Source organism: Triturus cristatus, chromosome 5_1, assembly GCF_964204655.1.
Source record: "Triturus cristatus chromosome 5_1, aTriCri1.1, whole genome shotgun sequence".
Taxonomy (NCBI): domain Eukaryota; kingdom Metazoa; phylum Chordata; class Amphibia; order Caudata; family Salamandridae; genus Triturus; species Triturus cristatus.
This window is the reverse complement of record NC_140587.1, coordinates 438,292,460-438,314,461: the sequence shown is the minus strand read 5'-3', so window position 1 is coordinate 438,314,461 and position 22,002 is coordinate 438,292,460.

Here is a 22,002-nt window from a genome sequence, read left to right as displayed (position 1 = left end):
TTACATCCACGGTGGATACAATGGGCTACATCATTGACATCCCCAGATGTCACATTTATCTATGATTCCTCGTTACAGACTCGGGTGTCGCTGCAATATGAATTCGTTCATCCAGCTCCTCTGTCTATGCGCCCGCACGAGGAATATCGTTGTATCATTTACACTGAGGGTTCGGCGCAACCGGCGATTGGATCTAAACATTCTTATTGTGCAGCCTGTGCCATTGTGGCTAGTTCGATAGTGAACGGCGAGTTTAAGTCCAGTGTGGTTCACACACAGGCCCTTGGCGACTGTACTGCCCAACTGGCTGAGCTGCATAATTTGGTGCTCGAACTGGAGTTTGCAGATCCTAATGTGACTACTTTAATTGTAAGCGATTCCTATTACTGTGTACAATCTTTTAATGACAATTTATTCTTTTGGTCTCAGAATGACTGTCGTGATTCGAAAGGCAAGACAATTAAGCATAAAATGCTATGGGTTCGAGTGGCAGAGCTGAAGGAACGCCTGCCACTCACACAGCTAATTCATACTAATGGCCACCAACGTGTAGGACTACACGCGGTTGGTAACAGCTTAGCTGATGGAGCAGCTAAGTCAGCAGTGGACACATGCTTAGTAGCAGCAGTTACAAGATCCATGAGTAAGATTGATGATGACATTTTGGCAGCTATAGCTACTACAGAGAAGGGAAGTAATTATCCTAAAGGATTCCCTTCCAAATACTCTTATCATTTAAACCCTGATAACGTTCCCTATGTGACAATTAATAACGTTGGTGGGAGTTTGATTCCCAACGCGGACCGCAGACTTACACTGATAATCGCGGCACACAAGGGCATGGCCTCGGCACATGCTGGTGTGTCTGCTACAGTCAGTATCTTGCAACAACGTTACTGGTGGAGTGGCTTATATAAACAAACACGTATTTATGTGCTTTCTTGTGAAATTCGTCAGCAAATCAAGCCATCTACTGTGACCCGACCACCACAAACACTGTTATGCATATCCAATAGTCCATTTGCTTATGTTTATTTGGATCACTTTGGTCCATTTTCTTCTGATACTGCATATAAATACATTTTAGTTGCAGTTGATTCGTGCACACGTTTTCTATGGGTCTGGTCACAACACAGCGCTGACGCTCGAACTGTAGTCAGGGATTTGCATGTCTTTGTGGGAATTTTTGCAGTGGGCACCTTACATTCGGACCAGGGTCCGGAGTTTGCCTCTAAGGCGTACAAAGAATCCATGTGGTCTTTGGGGGTGCAGGTCAAATTTTTGTCTCCATACAGGCCTGAGGGCAATTCCGTTGTGGAGCGAATGAACCGTGACTTAAAGCAATCCTTAACAGCTAGAGTCCTAGGCACTGGCAGGAACTGGCTCGCCCATTTCTATAGCGTACAATGTGCACTTAATAATCTCCCTAGAAGACCTCTGGGTGGGCGGACCCCTTACGAATTGCTCTTTGGCATGACATTTTTTGTGCTAGACCTTGATGGTCTAGACTTGGCAGCTAAAACTGTAGCTTTTGACGTAGATAAACATTGTGCTGTATTACAAAACCTACAAGTCACAAGAGACAGTCTAGCAAAAGAACATTTACCTGCCGCAGCTGATTGTGCACTGCAGATTCCAGTGATCGGCTGGCTGCCTAAGGTTGGAGAACTGGTCAGGGAGAAGGTGGAGAACAAAAAAGAATTTGGTCCATCCTATCGAGCTCTGGTTCCAGTGCTGGGCGTGCAGGGAACTCGTACAGTAATTTTACCATCACTTCCTGGTAGCAAAGAGAACAGATACATCTCAATTGACAATGTCAAGCTACAACATCTGGCCGAATCTGAATAGTTTCCCTCCAGCTTCATCGTATGCCACTATTCCAAGAAATCCTGAGACTGCCATAGAGATAGACTCTGTTGCTAATCCTTTGCTGGTCCTACAGTCCTCAGCTGCTAATGACGAACCAGAATATACTTACCCTACAAGTGAATCTTTGCCTGGGTTAAATGCTACAGCCAGGAACGAGTTGCGTTTTTCCTTTGGCTCTCATTCAACATCTTCTTTGACCCCATCAAAATTAGCAATTTTTATCTCCTGGTTTAAACGCACTTATTTGGTTCCCCCATGGATATATATTTGGCTGGTGCTCACCCTTATTTTTTTATTTATGTCCATTGGGTTTGTGACAGTGTTTTTTCTTTTGATCAATGGACACTACCTTAAAGAACGCTCTCCTGTAGAACTAGTAGATGGAACTTTGGCCCCGCATTCTTTATCGTACATCATGAAAAGGGACCTGACTTTCGTCAACATTACAGCCTGGACAGTTATGGATGGCATAGTTTGGGATACAGTATCGTTTCAAATACATGGTCCGACAGAGATTATTAATGTTCCAAATGTACTTCGTGTCTCAATGGGTGATGTGGTTGAATGTAACATACGTTCAGATGACTGGGATGTGCAAGCAATACAATCTCTGTTTTCAGAATTAAAATAGTATGCAGCATTTGATGCTGAAGACTTGTATTTGAATTCTGCAAATGATGCTGACTTATTTTGCTATCAGCATTATGGCCATCATTATTTGCATAAAGCAACTACTTTTCGAGCTGTTTTTAATTATACACAATGGGAACATTGCCCTGCCCCACAGAGTTCTAAGACACTGTTGAATAAATTTACATATTTTATGAGTTTTGATAAATCAAACCCTGAATCTTACTATTTTAAATTGAATTCTAAATCAAATACAAAAGTAATGCTTACCCACACTAAATTGTTATACTCTGATTCATTTATCCTTAAATTGTCGATGGGTAGTTATGATCATTGGAAAAATACAGTTGATTTTAAATCAGTTTGGGGTGCCAAAACCTGGCATTTGCAGGGCACGTAAGCTTTGTATCGTGCATGTCTTCTACCAACACAAATACTGTTTTGGAACGATTCTATCTAACAGACTACTTGTCTGGGTTTAGCTACGGCTAAACAACTGAAGGCTCCTGCTTTTCCTTCCCTTGCAGAATATCCAGACTGGAATGTTACTACCAATTACACATTTGAGGAGTTGCAGTCTGTATTTACAAATGCAACATTTAATATCTCGAATCTTGAACCTATGGGTTGGTTGGTTTGGCAGACCAGTGCAGATGCATGCCAAATGCGTTTCCATAACAGGGCTTCAGGTTACACACAGGATAGGCCAAATCCACGATTTTCAACTACACATTCAGTTACAACATATTCTGTTAGAAAATGATGTCTAACTTGGTTACAACACTCTAACCTAGCTTCTGTTAAACAGCATTTGTAAATGTTATCAAAAGATGTGGATTTGTCAGATTTCATAAAAGGCCCGATTGGCCCTAGGCCTAAATGATGGATATATGCAGTTTACAATGAAATTTGGAAATTGTCCCAAATTGAAGCCGCTTCACGTTTAAGGGCTATAGACCAAGCTAATCTTGAAAATGTTCTTCCTGAGGTAGATAACAGTATCAACCCCTTCGCTGCTAGGCCTTTTCCCCCCTGTGCTAAGCCTTTTTGGGGCTATTTGGGGTAATGCGAGCTTAGGCCCCTGTAACATTTTCACCACATAAGGTATCCACGCCAAATTTGTGTCCTTTTCTTCCAACATCATGGGGATTTTAAAGATACCCAGGGTTTGTGGATTGCCCTGGAGGGGTCCCAGAAATTAGCCAAAATACAGCACATTTTTTTTTTTGTGAAAAATGGGAAAAACGGGCTGTAAATGAAAGCATCTGGGTTTTTCTCTGCAAATGGTATCAAAAAAGGGTTTATGGGACTGAAATCACCATTTTTCCAGCTTTTAGGGAATGACAGACTTTTGTCAGAAAACCAACATTTTTACACAGTTTTGGCATTTTTCTGGGAGATAGCCTATTTTTGCTATTTTTTGTGCTTTCAACCTTCTTCCGGTTAATGGTAGAAATGGGTGTGAAAACAATAATGGATCCTAGAAAGCTATACATTTTAGAAAAGTAGACACAATTCTGAATTCAGCAAGGGGTAATTTGTGTAGATATATCAAGGTTTCTTTATAGAAACTAACAGTTAAATATAGGAAAAATTGAACATTATTTGAAAAAAACAGCCTTTTGTGTCAACATTTTCACCTGTAACTTCTTCTAATTATGACAGATCTTTGAAAGCTATATACCATTACATGCACTGGACCTTCCTGGTTGTGAGGATATATAGGACTTGTAGGTTCACCAAGAACCCGATGAACCCAGAGTCAAAAACTGAGCAGCAATTTGCAATGGTTTTTTATTATGTTCCGGGTATATAGCAATTATTGTGGGAAAATGTATACATGGAAAAATTGGTATGAAAGACACCTATGTATTTATGAAATGGGAACCAATTATAGAGTTTAGAAACAGTACATATTTGCACATTTTCGAAATTGGGAATACTCATACTAGCATGAGAATTATCGGTCATTTTTCAAAATAACTTTTTTTTACACAATGTCTTTCATTTGGAAGGCAGAAATGCATCAAAAATCAATAGGTAATAACAGTTGCTTTGCAAATATGAATTACCCTTAGTCTCCCGATAAAAATGGTACCTCACTTGTGTGGGTAGGCATAGTGCCCATGACAGGAAATGGCGCAAAACCCAACGTGAACACACCACATTTTCACAATGAAAAATTACCCTTTTTTTGCGAAGTGTCTAGCTGTAGTTTTAGGAACACTAGCTCTGCCGGCACCTAGGGAAACCTAGCAAACCTATACATTTTTGAAAACTAGACACCCAGGGGAATCCAGGATGGGGTGACTTGACTGCCTCCCACCAGGGTCTGTTACCCAGAATCCCTTGCAAACCTAAACAATTGTAAAAAAAAAAACACATTTTCCCCACATTTCTGTGGTGGAAAGTTCTGGAATCTGCGTGGATCCACACATTTCCACCCACCCAGTGTTCCCCAAAGTCCAATGAGAAAAATGGTACCTCACTTGTGTGGGTTGGCCAGGTGCGCGTGACAGGAAACGGCACAAAACGCAATGTGGTCATACCTCAATTTCGCAGTGAAAAATGACCCTTTTTTGGCAAAGTGCCTAGCTGTAGTTTGTGAACCCTAGCTTTGCCGGCACCTAGGGAAACCTTGCAAACCTATACATTTTTGAAATCTAGACACCCAGGGGAATCCAGGATTGGGTGACTTGACTGCCTCCCACCAGGTTATGTTACCCAGAATCCCTTGCAAACCTAAACAATTGTAAAAAAAAAACACATTTTCCCCACATTTCTGTGGTGGAAAGTTCTGGAATCTGCGTGGATCCACAGATTTCCACCCACCCAGTGTTCCCCAAAGTCCAATGAGAAAAATGGTACCTCACTTGTGTGGGTTGGCCAGGTGCGCGTGACAGGAAACGGCACAAAACGCAATGTGGTCATACCTCAATTTCGCAGTGAAAAATGACCCTTTTTTGGCAAAGTGCCTAGCTGTAGTTTGTGAACCCTAGCTTTGCCGGCACCTAGGGAAACCTTGCAAACCTATACATTTTTGAAATCTAGACACCCAGGGGAATCCAGGATTGGGTGACTTGACTGCCTCCCACCAGGTTATGTTACCCAGAATCCCTTGCAAACCTAAACAATTGTAAAAAAAAAACACATTTTCCCCACATTTCTGTGGTGGAAAGTTCTGGAATCTGCGTGGATCCACAGATTTCCACCCACCCAGTGTTCCCCAAAGTCCAATGAGAAAATGGTACCTCACTTGTGTGGGTTGGCCAGGTGCGCGTGACAGGAAACGGCACAAAACGCAATGTGGTCATACCTCAATTTCGCAGTGAAAAATGACCCTTTTTTGGCAAAGTGCCTAGCTGTAGTTTGTGAACCCTAGCTCTGCCGGCACCTAGGGAAACCTACCAAACCCACACATTTCTGAAAACTAGACACCCGGGGGCTTCCAGGAAGGTTTGGCTTGCATGGATCCCCCAACGTTTCCTTACCCAGAATCCCCTGCAAAGCTCCATTTTAGCTGAAGAAATCACTTTTTTCACACATTTTTGTGTGGGAAAGTTGTGGCATCACCGGGCTCACACAAATTTCCCACCACCCAGCTTTACCCCAGGTCTCCCGATAAAAAAGGTGCCTCACTTGTGTGGGAGGCCCAAGTACCCGCGACAGGCAAGGGCCCAAAACATTTTTTGATAGGCAATGTTGATGTCGCCTCACTACGCCTCACACTGTCAGCCATGCGCCAGTCCACACACACCACCAGCCAAGCGCCAGTCCACACACACCGTCAGCCAAGCACCAGTCCACTCACACCGCCAGCCAAGTGCCAGTCCACACACACAGCCAGCCAAGCGCCAGTCCACACACACAGCCAGCCAAGCGTCAGTACAAACATACGACTAGCCAAGCGCCAGTACAAACACTCCGCCAGCCAAGCACCAGTCCAATCACACCGCCAGCCAAGCGCCAGTACAAACACACCGCCAGCCAAGCACCAGTCCAATCACACCGCCAGCCAAGTGCCAGTACAAAAACACACCGCCAGCCAAGTGCCAGTCCACGCACACTGACAGCCAAGCGCCAGTCTACGCACACCGCCAGCCAAGCACCAGTACAAACACATCGCCAGCCAAGCGCCAGTACAAACACACCTCCAGCCAAGCGCCAGTCAACGCACACCGCCAGCCAAACACCAGTCCATGCACACCACCAGCCAAGCGCCAGTCCATGCACACCACACTGTCAGCCATGCACCAGTCCACGCACACCACACTGCCAGCCAATGCCAGTCCACGCACACCGCCATCACATTTAGGATTTTTTTTTATATAAATAAGAAAACACAAACAAATTGCAAATAGATACAAATCTACTAACACAAAAACTGAAACTAAATACACTACACAAATGCCAACCTTGAAACTGAGCAAAATATATTAAACAATAGAGGCCAGGCAGGTCACTTTACCAATCATGGATGCTCCCAAAAATTATTTTGCGTGTTATACATTCTGAAACATGCAGGCACACACAGCCCAGGGTTAGAAGGACACTCGGGGCAGTACATACGAGTCTCCTTCTGCATACCTCTTCGCCAACAGACTCTACATCTCCTACTGGGAAAGTCTTTTGAGGGTGTGAGAGGAATGTGATCAGGAAAGTGGCGATCTTTCAATCTAGCAACATCCTCCACCACTCCAACTCTAGGAACACTTGCCTGTTCTACTAAAACAAGGCTGCCTATTACAGACTCCTGAAACTTAGCAAAAGTCATCTTTGACTCAGGACAAGAATCCTGGAACACAACAAAAGCATTAAAGGTTGCCAAGTGGAAAAGATGGATAGCCAACTTCTTGTACCAAATGTAAGCCTTACGAAGAGCAGCATAAGGTTCCAACTAATGGTGGGCGTAGTGCTCCACTCCGCCCGCGGAGTGTACGTAGTGCTGCCTGCTTCGCGGTTCACGAAGTAGGCGTAGCAGGCAGCGCTACGCACATGCCACGGCGGAGCAGAGCTGCCCGCCACCCGCCTCCCGCCCGCACTCATTTTAAAATAATTTAAAGTATTTTAAAGTAAGTAAAATGCCTTACCTGCGGTGCGACGTCCCGGGGCTCTCTCTTCCTGGTTCAGCGCCAACTTCTTCTCACAAGAAATGCGCATGCGCGGGCGTCCGCGCATGCGCATTTGTGAGAAGAAGTTGGCTTTGAACCTTTAATACTTTAAATTATTTTAAAACGAGGGCGGGCGGGAGGCGGGCGGCGCGTAGTGGGGCTACGTGGAGCGCGCAAGTGTGCGTAGATTTGGCCACACTACGCGATGCTCCACGTAGCCCCACTACGCCCAGGGTTAGTTCCAACCTCTGATCTACTCTGTCAACACCACCCATGTGCCTATTATAGTCTAAAATGCACACAGTTTTGCGCACTTCAGCAACCTGACCCCAAACAGTCACAGTTGAAGTGCTTTCATCATGGATGGTAGTCAGCATGTAGACATCTCTCCTGTCTGAAAACTTCACAGCTAGAAGCTCCTCGCAACGCAACACACTACACTGTCCCCGCACAGGCTTTTGACAAACAAGTTCTTTTGGGAAACCTTTACGGTTAGAGCGGATTGTGCCACAAGCAACAGTGTCCACTTTGGCCGATTCCCTGAACAACCGCACACCAGTGTAGAAGTTATCTACATATAAATGGTTTGTTAAAAAATCCACTACCAAGTTCCCACACAATTTTCTCAGTCACTCCAAAAGTGGAGGGACAACCAGGGGAGTTAATCCTGGATTCCTTACCGGTGTACACCCTGAAAGTAGAGACATATCCAGTCCTACTGTCACACAGCATATACAGCTTAATTCCATAGCGTGCCCTCTTGCTAGGAATGTATTGCCTAAAAACCAAGCAGCCCTTGAACAACACCAAAGACTCATCCACTGCTATTTCTTTCCCTGGAGCATAAATCTCAGAAAATCGATCAACAAAGTGATCAAGGACAGGCCGAATCTTAAAAAGACGGTCACAATCAGGGTGATCTCGTGGCAAGGCTAAACCATTATCAAGAAAATGCATCATCCGAAGCAGAAGCAAATACCGATCCCGACTCATGACTGCCGGAAATATAGCAGTTGCCATCAAGGGACTAGTGGACCAATATGAATACATTGATGGCTTCCTTAGCAAGCCCATCAAAAAAGCTAAACCCAGAACTTCTTCATCTCATCCAGATGTGTGGGAGTCCACCGGGTAGCTCTAGAGTGGGGCTTAAGGTTGCCACTGTTGTCCCTCAAAAACTGTTCGGCATACAAATTAGTCTGCTCAACAATCTCTGCCAAAAATACATCATCCATAAACAACTGAAAATAATTTATCGGCAAAATGTTTTCAGTATTCACTCTACACCCTGGAACACCAGTAAAGTATGGCAATGCTGGCTGCACCATTCCTGGGGCAACCCAGACGTCAGCACTTTCAACGGGAAGCCTTGCAGCCCCAGGCTGCAGTCCAGATGCCTCTTGCCACACTATACCAACGGGAAGCCTTGCAGCCCCAGATCCCTCTTGCCGCACAACACCAACGGGAAGCCTTGCAGCCCCAGGCTGCAGCCCAGATGTCTCTTGCCGCACTACACCAATGGGAAGCCTTGCAGGCCCAGGCTGTAGCCCAGATGCCTCTTGCCGCACTATCGACACATCAATGTCCTCCTCTAACACTGGCACTTAATCCACACTAAGAGTAGCTTCATCCGCACTGAGAGTAGCTTCATCATCCGATGATGCCATGTGGAGAGAAAACTCACTGCCTGAATCTTCCCCTCCCACCTCTGCCTCAGAATCAGAGTCAGTCTCTGGACCATGGTCAGAGGAAGACTCAAAAAGCATACCAACAGCCTGCTGAGCAGTAATCCTGAGGCTAGCCATTACCCTTACTAAGAAAGGAAACTGCACAAATAAGTCAACAACAACCAACACTGTACAAAATAAGTAGTAAAAGAAATGTGTGTCTTCATCACAAAGTTCAATATACTCACCAGCACCTACTCTGCAGAGAGACAGCAAAAATGATATCCCACTAGAAAGAAAAAAAACAAAACCAATTACTCACAAAAGAACAACATACACATCGAGCACAAATGCAAAAAGTTTTTGACACTCAAAAAACAGAAGCCAAACATACTGCAATTCTTACATCATTTGCAAAAAATACATTCATGCAGAGAAATGAAAAAGATTTACATTGTGCAAAAAAAAGTCTCTTACCAAACACAAACAACTACACAAACAGTAGAACCAAAAGTAACGAAACCGCAACCTGGAACAGTCTAAAGAGCAAAAGCTTTCAACTAGAACAAAAAGGGAGAAAAAATTTATCACAATTGAAATTCACGAAAAATAAAAGAATTAACATTAGAACACACTGTCAATACCCAATTGGTCAATCTGCCAGATGGGCCTTCTAATTGGGCTGTGCAAAAATGGGGGTGAACTTGCCCAAGGGATCGGGTGAGCTTGTCTGAGGGCGGGGCAGCAAACAGCAGACAGAAATATGCCCCCTTGCAAAAGAAATAAATCCCTGGTGCCTAGTAGGTTTTTCTGCCCCCCCCCCTCCCGCCTAACGCAATAAGGCCACACAAAAAAGGAGAAGATCTGTCCACAGGAGGGGCAGAAATACCAATAACCACATTTATAAAAAAAAAATCTGCCCCCTGGGAGCGACCCTTGCCCAAGGGGTCGCTTCTTTTTTAATTTCAAATACGTCCCTGGTGTCTAGTGGGGTATTCTGCCCCCCCTGGGGGCAGAAGCCAAATACACGGGCCGATCTGCCCCCGGGGGGGGGGGGGGGGGCAGAATACACATTAAAAAAAAATTAGGCCCCTGGAAGCGACCCTTCCGCAAGGGGTCGCTTCCATTTAAAAAATAAAAAAATCCCTGGCTCTAGTGGGCTTTTCTGCCCCACCCCCCGGGGCCAGAAATGCCAAAAAACCAAGGCAAACAGTCCCCGGGGGCGGGGGCAGAAAAGACTTTTAAAAAATGTGCCCCCTAAGGAAGCGACCCTTGCCCAAGGGGTCAATTCCTTTAGATAATAAAAGGACTCCCTGGTGTCTAGTGGGGTATTCTGCTCCCCCTGGGGGCAGAAAAGCCAAATACACGGGCTGATCTGCCCCCAGGGGAGGCAGAGTACACATTTAAAAAAAATGAGGGGCCTGGAAGCGACCCTTCCCCAAGGGGTCGCTTCCGTTTTTATAAATAAAAAATCCCTGGCTCTAGTGGGCTTTTTTGCCCCCCCCCTGGGGCCAGAAACGCCAAAAACAGTCCCCTGGGGGGCAGAAAAGACTTTTAAAAAATTTGCCCCGTAAGGAAGCGACCCTTGCCCAAGACGTCGCTTCCTTTAGCTAAAAAAACGGACTCCCTGGTGTCTAGTGGGGTATTCTGCCCCCCCCCCTGGGGGCAGACATGGCCAACATTTCAAGCCGATCTGCCCCCGGGGGGGGCAGAGTACACATTTTTTTAAAATACAAGGGCTGGAAGCGACCCTTCCCCAAGGGCTCGCTTCTGTTTTTGAAAAATAAAAATCCGTGGCTCTAGTAGGCTTTTTGCCAAAAAACCAAGGCGATCTGGCCCCAGAGGGGCAGAAAAGACTTTCAAATATTTGCCCCCTTAAGGAAGTGACACTTGCCCAAGGGGTAGCTTCCTTTTCACGAAAAAAGCATCCCTGGTGCCTAGTGGGGGCATTCCTACAGCACGATCACGACGCTGAGTGCGATCGTGCTGCAGGAATGCCCTGTATTGAGACATCAGATGATGCCTCAATACTTTAAAAAATCCCCCCTGCAGCCCCACCGGAGAGCAAAACTTACCTCCTCCTGCTAGGACGCCTGGAAGCAAATGGCTTCCAGGCGTCCCAGCTCTTCCTGATGACGTTGGTGCACGCTGTGCGCGCTGATGTCATGTTGAAGCGTGGGGGGGTCGGGGGTGACAGTGGAAACAATTCCGCTGCCATCCTCTTCTGTGGGGGCAAGATCGATGCCCCAGGGGGGGAAGCGCCAGCGCTTCCCCCAGGGGTTGTGCTCATGACGGAGCGGTTCCGTCATGAGCACAGCTCAACCGATGCTCATGACGGACCCGCTCCGTCATGAGCATCGAAGGGGTTAATACCCTTTCTTCCAGGATATGCACATTGGACAATATTGTTTCTTCTTTTGTTGATCTTGTACAGGATGATGTATCTGTATTATATCATGGTCAGATCCAATTACACTCTATTATGCAGTTTGCATGGACCTTGCAGACGTTTAAAATGAGTCGAGTGTATGGGACTGTGTAAACGCGTCCTCTTTGTTTTTGCCTTTTAATTTGACTGAAAGACAACAGTCTATGTCCATGAAAGATGCCACTTATACCCTTTTACAAATAGAAAAATTAGACCCTTTACCATTCTCAGTAGCGGAAACAAACTCTGCTGTATGGCTCGTTCATAGGGTTATAACACTGCCGTTCTCCTTACTTAAATTTACATCATGCATGAAACATTTTCCCCAAGGCCGCTATGAACCATTAAGAAATTCGTTCCTACATTAAGTTTGGTCACTCCCCTTCACGTTTAGATGTTTGCGTGATGACACAGAGGTGTATCTGACTGGTGAATCTTGTGATTCTTCCATTGGACACTCCCTTGTGTGCAAAAATATACAATTGCACAGCGCTTGAAATCTAGAGGCGCCTAATTTAGCGTGCATTTTAAAAGGAAAACCCGTCCCCTCAATTAATCCAACATTCACACTGCTGTCTAACAGCAGTTATTTACTTCTGAATAATGAAACATGCGGCGGCATGTTAATAGGCATAACTTACATTGTGACTGTGTCACAACGTGTAGTTTGCTGCAAAAATGTGCTGTTTCCTCCACCTCGTGGGAGTCCCGATATCTCAATTTGGCCTTACATTCCGACCTTGAAGGAAGAGTTCAACAAGCTGAGCCGAATAAGAGCTTTATTGTCCCAGAAAGAAGTTCCTCTCACTGCTGCCCGTGAGACCTATGTCCTGCAGGTGGCTAATACAAGAACAGAAGTTCAAGCACTTTTAAACACTGACATCCCACAATATTTTGGTGAGCTTATTCATTCTATTTTCAATGCTTCCTATACAACGGGGCTGGCTCATTTTTTTTTTACTTTGGGCTCTGGCCTTGTAACATCTTTTCAAACTATTTTTGGTGTGATCCCGGCATTCCTTCATTCTATTTTTTCCATTGTCTTCGGCTGGTTGCCACTAATACGGGACTTAGCTGCCGGGGTCTTCCTGTTGAATTGCCTGCTCAGAAATGGCTGCCTCTCTTGTGGTTGTTCACAACCCGGCCCAGCTACAGCTGCTTCGTAACCGCATGCTTCAATGCTACGGTTCCTTGCCACTGGCCACTCTAAGCGTGGCTTATAATCTGTCTTTCCGATTTTCATGGTACACTTGCGTGCAACCAGTTTTATCATGCTTGGAGTGTCCTTTTCAATGGGCTTTGGATCTCTGCCTCACAAACACAGCATCTCCTGACCTGGACTTTGCCTTACTGATGAGCCCCCTAGTGTCTCATGGGCAAGACAGTTCCGGTAAGGGTCTGATGGCCTGTGCAGCCGCGCTCGGAGTGCTAGCTCAGTGGAATATCGGTTCAGCAGCACATGATTTTCTGCAACGGAGTTACATCGAGTACAATGCAAGTTGCCCACCGTTGGTGCTGGAAGCACCCATCATTAATGAGCATGTTTGCTCCTTTGACTTATTAAACTGGATGGCGTCTACTTTTTCAGACGATGACAATGATTTCCTGTTGGAAGCTGTCGCCACTTTTTGCGTGTACACACTGATGGATTGATAAGACCAGGCCACCCAGAAATCTTTTTATTTTTTTATTTTCATTATTTTTTTTATTTTACTTCCAAAAGGATGTTTTTAAAACGAAAAGACCTTTACTCTTTTTCACACCCAATTAACATTCTTCGCTTCCAGGTCGCATAAGCTCTTGTTGCTCAGACTTTTTGAACTCGGTGTTCTACTTCAATCACTGTGCGTAGGACTGCCCAAGGGGAGGGTGTTGTGAGGGTTTAGGGGGTGCCAGCGGACATTGCTAAGTTAGCATTAGTCCGTGCTTTGCATCACCGCCATCTTGCCGCTTATGCACACAACACTATATGCCTTGGTTCCTGTAAACACTTTTGCTCGTGCTGCTTCACATGGGAACTGTCTGCCTTTCACTATTTCTGTTGTGCTCTGAATTCTCGTCTGTACATCGTGTTCAAGGCCAGAAAACAACTTCACTGGTTAATCGGCTTTGGTCCGTCCCACACATATATAGACATAACATGGAACACAGCTGCGCTTCCGATTTTTCTAGTGCTTTTAATATTGCACAGGATGCAAGTTATCAACACTGGCAGAAAACCTTTCCAGAGGAAGAGCTGTGATTGTCCAGAGATGTAAATCCTATCATCTAAGACTTGAGGTAGGGGGTTGCGCTGTCCAAGCCGAGAGGTCTTCCACTGATGTAATAAACATAGCTTGTAGCACGGGGAGTGTGGTAAAGCGCTATAAGGCTTCATCCACTGTCATTATAATATGCTATCCCCGTTCGTATTATATGGAATTGTAACCATGCTGATTATCTTGCTTTTATGCATTTCCTTGCTAATGTTGGCACGTGTACTGCAGTTACAGAACATGTTAGTTGAAATAAACATTTTAAACTATACAGTGTCTCTGGTTACTCACATTGTGAACAAGTATTAGTATCTAAGCGAAAGAGTGTCTTGTTCCCACGAATTCTGAGAGGCCCTGAGTCACATGTTCTGGGATATCCAATCATTGATAGCTCCGCTGTAGTACAGAGAACGAATGGGATACTATAGCTAGCCGGATAGGGGTTCTGGGCACTGAGGCGTGTTTTTGGTACACCACAATACACCGAAGTCCTGGTTTCCTGTGCATAGTTCTGTGTATGTGCAGAATCCCTGCAACAATCTGTTTTAATTTTTCCACCATTTCAGTGCCTCTGTAATCTTCTCAATGTCACCCCTTAGCACCAACACTGTCTCCGGCACACAGAAGCCTGCACATACAGTCTTTTTGGGGCCCAATCAAGCCCCCCAGCAAACCCCAGCTTTAAGTGCCTTAATTGCTCAGGAGGTGCACCAGTACCAAGGGAAAGAAAAGCTGTGCTTGCAAGCTCTCACAGGTTTCTAAGCTCCAACATCCCCATTCTTCACTCTGCTTGCAGCACCCTGCTAGCCCAGTGGGACCCACATCTCAGCAATTTCACTGCTGTACAACTATAATGACTTGCAGGTGTTTGCTAGAGCACTTATTGGCCACAGCGCTGCTGGAACCCAACTTTTTTCTTTGGCTTGATCACTGTCTTACAGCCATCTGTCACATATGATAAGTCTGGGAGCCCCATTCACGTGTATTGTCATGTGACGGGTCACCTCCACTGTTAGTGTGTGGTGGTAGGCTGCCTTCCATGTTTATTGCATGGTTAAGCTTCCACCCAGATTGTCTCTTCTCCACATCGATCAGCTACAAGCGCTCAGGGCGATCACCCTCTGTCTGCTCCATGACATATCTGCTGGCTTCTTATGTTAGACTCATCTCTGTGATTTGCCCCATCATGCTCCGACTCTCTTTTCTGAGACAGCCCCTGCTTCCTCCCCTCCTTGGAGCTGCTCCATGCCAGTCCTGGAGAGGTTTTTCCAAGGAGCAGCTCCGTTTTCACTACAGTAATTGTAATTGAAGTGGAATATTTTTCAGTGATGCAGCAAGCTCAGCAAGGATAAAAATGGTCAGCCCGTCATTTCGGCCCCTCCCCCCACACAGTTCTGCAGTTGGCGCTTTTAAATGCTGACTCACTCCGGGGGTGTGGGGGTTGCGTAGCTTACCCATTCCTATCGCCCCTGTCAATCACTTTCCTGCCAATAAAGAGGCGCAAGGGCAGTCAAGATCCTTTTAGGGGCTACCAGGATCACACACAGATAATCAGGACAGACACTCATCAAAGAGTTTCATTGCCAAGCTGATCCTCCCCCTTAAGCAATGCACAGCATCGATTTCAGTTCTTTGTCCTTTCTGCTTTGCTGTTGTCTCCCCTTCTAGACAATGGTTTTCTCCAGGGGCACAATTCCAAAATCACAAAGTTGCAAATAGTAAGTTGGCTTCTTCCTTTGAGAATGATCCAGGAAGCACTTCCAGCATGGCTAAGGACAATGCCCCTTACACACCTATTTGTTGCCAGGCTGCTGCGCATAGCATTCCACAAGGCAGACTCTCCTCTGGCGAATGCAAAAGCATTTCACTTTCTTCAGCAAGCAGTGCTTCTTCTCCAGACTGTCCTTGGCTCTCCTTGCAGGAGCCTTGTGATGCTAATCCCCATTCTCAAGCGAAGCTAGGAATCAGAGATCCTAGCTCAGTTGTATTCTCAATTACACTGCGCTGTAACTCCTATCCCTGGTCATGTCCTGGCACCCAAAGCAGAGCAGCTGCTCAAAATGTAGTTATGATTTGACCAATCAGTACTTTGCAATGTTTACATTTCAGTGGCTCCTCTAATCAAATCTCACAGATACAGAGGTGATTTCCAGTCCTTATCTCCAGAGTTGGTTTTCGGAAAGTTCCTGCCTTTCTGCATATTAGACCCAGACAGGTTTAGCCACAAACTTTGATTAGATGGTGCAATAAGAAAAGGGGCAGATATTGGAGTGCCATGACAGAGAACTGAAGATTACACTTCAAAAGGGAAGAAAACATGACTGTAATGGTGGTCCTGGGAGAAGGAAAAGGATAATTCCAGGGTTCGCTCCCAAGTGTGACAAAGAAATGATATGTCACTCTTTTCCAGCCAATAGACATCTCACTTTTGAAAACGACTGTCCCTTCCACTCAAAATGTTATGCTCCCACCACAACCAGTTCCTCTCTGCCTGGTAAAAGGAGAGTAGTTACTCTCTAGCAGAGAAGTGCACATTGGGTGCATTATTGGCAGCAGTGCTAGTAGGATTGCAGATGGTAAATGTCCCTGGCCAGGTGTCAGTGTATAGTTCTGAAACAGAAGCACTAAGGATCCTATGTGATGAATGGGATATGGAAAGGAGCATTCAAAAGTGATTCTTCTACAGGAACCCCACAATGAAATTTAACACTCACAATTTTAAAAGAATGACATGAGGAGCTATTGAAATTCTTTACCATGAAGATTACGAAGGTCGAACCATCGCTTCCAAGGAAGTCACCGGATAACTGTCCTATCTTTCCAGCCCAAAAGAAGAACACAATCTGGAATGAGTTCAAGGAGGTCAACCAAAATGAGCAAATCAAGAGCATAGCAAATTGGAAATCAGCATTGAATGTTGTGAATTCCATCACCTCTGCACTAATAAAAGAGCTCAGCACTCACATCGCACCTTACTGGATGCTGTTAATCAATTCCTCCTTGTCTACGGAGAAGGTCAAAACTGAAAATAAAGCACCTTTACTCTGCTCTATAAAATACCTGATGCTGACAAAGAAGATTTGAATAATTCCCGTTCACTCACTGATGTACTCTTCCTGGTTAAAAATGTTGCAAGCTGTGTCTCAACCAAAGTCAAGCAATAAGTTGAAGACCAGAACCTACTACACTAGTTTCAGTCTGGTTGCAAAAGCAGACTTTGCTGTAGCACAGAAACAGCCATGCTATAGATCATGGATGAGGCTCTACCACTCATACACAAGGGAGACTCCTTCCTACTCATACTCTTTGACCTTTCGGTGATGCTCAGCAAGGTCATCACAACTCTCTTAGAATGGGAATAAATGGACCAGCCCAAACTGATTTTCCTCATGCTTGGATAACCAACCTCAACAAATCAAAGTGAACAGATCTCTATCAAATCTAGCATCCATCTCAAAAGGGACTCCGCAAGGTTCTGTACTTTCATCAACTCTTTTCAACCTGTATGTGGAACTTCTGATGACAATCCTGAAACATTCAAACATCTCCCATTACATAGATTCTGACAATGTATTTATAAGTATCTTTGCAAGAAGAAATACTCCTCCCAGACCGATCTCTTTAAGCATACTGGATTGGCAAAGCCAATAGCGGGGGCCAGTAAGGAGTGAGAAAGGAGTAATACAATAGGGGCAGTGAGAAAGGGGAGAAGGGTGGGTCAGGGAAGAAAGCCGGGGGAAGAAAGAGAGCTGGGGGATGGAAGAGACAGAGGAAGGAAGATAGCCAGTGTGACACTGACCTGCAGAGGTGTTTGTTGTGGAAGACTCTGAGGGAGGATGGGAGGAGAGAGACAGGGTGGGAAATGTTGGTGGAGCAAGGAGATCAGAGCAAGCACACTCTATGAGCAGAGACAGCAGCAAAGAGCAGAACATGCAGAAGCAACATATGAACCCAGAAATCAATCGCTAAACAAGAAGTAAAAAAAAAAAAGAAAAATAATATTCCTTGATATCAGCCATGGAAGGATACTATTGAGCCACTCAAAAGCGTGGATAAAGACAAAATGTTTAAGGGGCAGGAGAAACAAAATATTAAGGTGGAAATCGTTCTAAAAGACCGCAGGGAGCAATGATATTCAATAAAGTCAGAAAGCCATCAATAATGAGCAAGGGCCTGACTCAAAGTCCACTCTATGTCGAATCGTATGCAACAATATCTGTCACAGAAAGCTGTCTCTAGTGGGACCACTAAAAACAAGGAAGCAGGCCTTCTCTATCAATTCATCTAGACTCCCAACTATCGCCTTAATTCCCTCAGGGGTCCCCAATTTTGCTCCAGTTTAGGAAAGAACCAAAAATCCACCTCTTTAATAAACACTACATCATGAAGCAGTAATATTTCCTTTTCACTCTGAGAAAATAGCTTTACTCTCCAATCACACACTGATCATATCTTTTACTTTGACCCCAGACAGTGCTACACATCTTTTTGTCTAGGTTCATACTACAAAAGCATCACATACATACTGATATATGTGTGGTGCCAGACTATCGTCTGACATAAATATTATGTCCTAGACTATTGTCTACAAAATGATTGCCCCATTAGAGTGAATTATAGAACATAAACATCCAATGGAATGGAATTTTATCGCCAATGTTGAAAGCACAATATTGATACCAGCGCCCATTTAATTCCTCTGCTCCTATGAAGCACCAGAATAACCTCAAAGGTGATAGTGTTGTTATGCCTGCTGCTCAGCCTGTGTGTCTGTGGAGTGAAATGTTGGTGTGAGAGCTGGTTATGGAATGTTGGATGAGAGAGAGTGTCAGTTGGAGGAAGGGCTGAGCAGCGGGAGGCTGCTCCTGGTGGGGCTCTACATAAGATCTTGACTTGAAATAAATCTACACAAAGAAACTACCTGGAAGGGACTTACCTTATTTACAACAGGTGTGCTTTACAAATGATGCTCATAACCTAAAATAACATATGAAGACGGCAGGGGTTGCAATCCTGCTAAAGAGCACAGTGCAAGTCCATATTACTCTAACTAAGCAAGACCGAGAAGGTAGATTTATCCTTCTACAGATAGAATGTGGGGGGACATAGACTAGCATTGACTACCTGCTACTAGACAAAACAATTATGGGAAGGATTGAGAAAGTGGGGATTGGAGTCATCATAATTAGACCTGGGTGAAATTTTAATTATGCCGGAGTAAATTCAGTAATTACACATTACTCTTGTGATGCAAAATTACTGAAATTATGCAATTATGCCTGATTCAGTAATAAAGAGCTATTTGGGGTAAAAATCCTACTGCAGGAAGAACAAAATGAGAGAGAGCGAGTGGATGTTCGCTACTGCTGTTCTTGTCCTGTAGTATTGAGTGCTATTTCCCTAGCACAAAATACTTCCAAGACCTATTTTGAACACAAGAGTTTAATTTTGTATGAAGAAAATAAAGCTAGATGCTGGATTATGCTTCTCACGTAATTACGCATAATTACTAGTAATTTTTCTGTAATAATGAATAATTATGCTAGAGAAAATTACACCAGTTACGCCCACCCCTTAATCATAATCTCTAATCATGCCACGGTGACAATGCAATTGGAAATGGGAACTAGGATGTACCCAAAGAGGCAAGGGTGACTCAGGGAGCATAATTCGCGGTATCCTGCCAATTTACAAGAATTACAAGATCATTTGCAAAACTTCATGGTTAACCACATAGAGGACACCACACCAATATCTGTTATGTGGGATACACTGAAGGCGACAATGAGGGTTGCCCTGACAGGCATGGATCCCATGGACACAGAATCAGAGAATGGTATTAAAGATCCTGATTAAAGTCAGGTCAGAGGACTGACTTTATTCAGGATCTTTCACACCATACTTTGATCATGAGTTGTGTTATTGAATTTTACATTCATGTCAGCCACTAGCTTTGTATATATGCATTGTATTTAGCACTTACGCACTTTAATTCACGTATTCACTGTTACTGCATTGCTTCTTGGAGAACCTTTTGATACAATGTGTTGATATATGGCTTTGTACAATCTCATTGTTGTCAATAATATTCTGGACTAATTTCACTATAACTATCAATCAGTCTTCAAATTGCCAAGGAAGCTTAGGCCTGCACTTCCTCTGAGGGGACCATTGTTTTGTTTTACTGATAGCCATGGAAGCATGAAACAGGAGGGAAGGGAAATTAAAAACAGAGAAGATTAGGGCACAACTTCGAAAGGTAGAGCAGCTTAACGATGGGTAGACAGCGGCAGGACAGGTTAGGAAGATAAACAGACTTAAAGGACAGATGAGTATTATTTGCAATAATAATGCAGAATCCGTACATTTTAAAATCCAGAAAAGGTTCTACTCCACAGATAACGAAACAGGGAACCTCCTGGCCCATTAGATCAAAGCCAATATTGATAGAGTGTTTATAGCAGGGATAAGAGAACACCAGGGTTAGGTTCTGAAAGATGAAAAGGGGAAGACCAGGAGGTTTCATAAATCAGTATACAACAAAGGAGAGGAAAATTAAGACAAGAGAGTGCAGTACCTAATGGAGTGCAATCTTTCCACTTTGACTGTTGCACAATGAAAATATCTGGATAGACCCATTGAAACTGAAGAAGTGCTGACTGCAATAAAGACACTAACAATGGGTAAAATACCAGCCCCAGGTGACTTCACAGGTGTGTTTTATGAAGCCCTGAGAGGGATATTGGGCATATATTTACACAGCTTATTAATGCTTTTGGGGAAGGTGCAGGGAGTCACTCAAACAATGTGTGAAGCAGAAATGATAGTGATTCCCAAGCCAGGAAATGATACTACAGAACGCAGGCCTTATAAACCCAATGCATTGTTAAATTTAGTCAACAAAATATTTGCTATGTTATTGTCAAACAGTTTGGACAGATATCTCCCATAACTTATTGACGCAGACCAATCCGGATTTATCAGAGGTAAGCAGACTCATGATAACATTTGACCGGTCTCTCACCTGATTGAGAAAACCGCAAGGAAGAAGATTAAGCCATCCTACTTACATTAGATGCAAAAAAAAAACATTTTTTCTAACCACATTAGCCGGAACTTCCTAAGTAGAACTCTGAATAAGATGGGTGTTGGTGGTCGGATAAATGATTGGATCTTAGAATATTACAAAGCACCTACAGCCAGGATCGGGGTGTATGGTAACACATTTTATGTGGTTAACTTGCAGAGGGGGAACAAGACAAGGATGCCCCCTGTCTCTGTTGTTCTTTACGCTTTCAATACATGGGCTTGAATTTGTGAGAGAGCAACACAAACTATATCACTTTGTTGAGGACATAGTCCTGATGGTCACTGAACTGGAGTCATCAGTAGCTACAATGATACGTCAACCGCAGCACTTTGAAAGAGCGGCAGGGTTTCGTATCGACACTGACAAAGCAGAAATCCTTAACTGTTGCAAGAAGAGGTAGGTGAATTATAGGGAGAATTCATGTTCCCATATGAAATATTTAGGTATGAATATCACCCCGCCTCTGTCTAATCGCTGTTAATTGGTCAGCGATTTAAAATAGTCTTTATGTGGAATCTGGCCAAATGGGGTAACCTTCCAGTATTTTGGCTGGGAAGAATTGCGATGGTTAAAATGAACATACTACTGAGACTCCTTTGTTTGGCAAAGGCCACGACATACACCATCACATGCGATGAGATCATTTCTCTGATGAAAAACATGGAAATTATTGCTTATCTGTGGAGATACTATCAGGCAGCACAGCTCCGACTCCTTCAAATGTGGACAATTAGAGAAATAGACAAACAAATTGGTGTTCTTTGGCAGATCTGTGATTGACAGATCCCTTAGAGATGTTCTGTGGCTGTCGAAGCAAGTGAGCTCAAAATTGCTTATGCTATTAAAATTGTAAGCACTATAATGAAAACTCGAGATGCAGTTAATACTGCATTGAGTCTCATAACATAACCCTTGCCCTTCAGACTTATTCATCTGAAAACAGACTTCACTC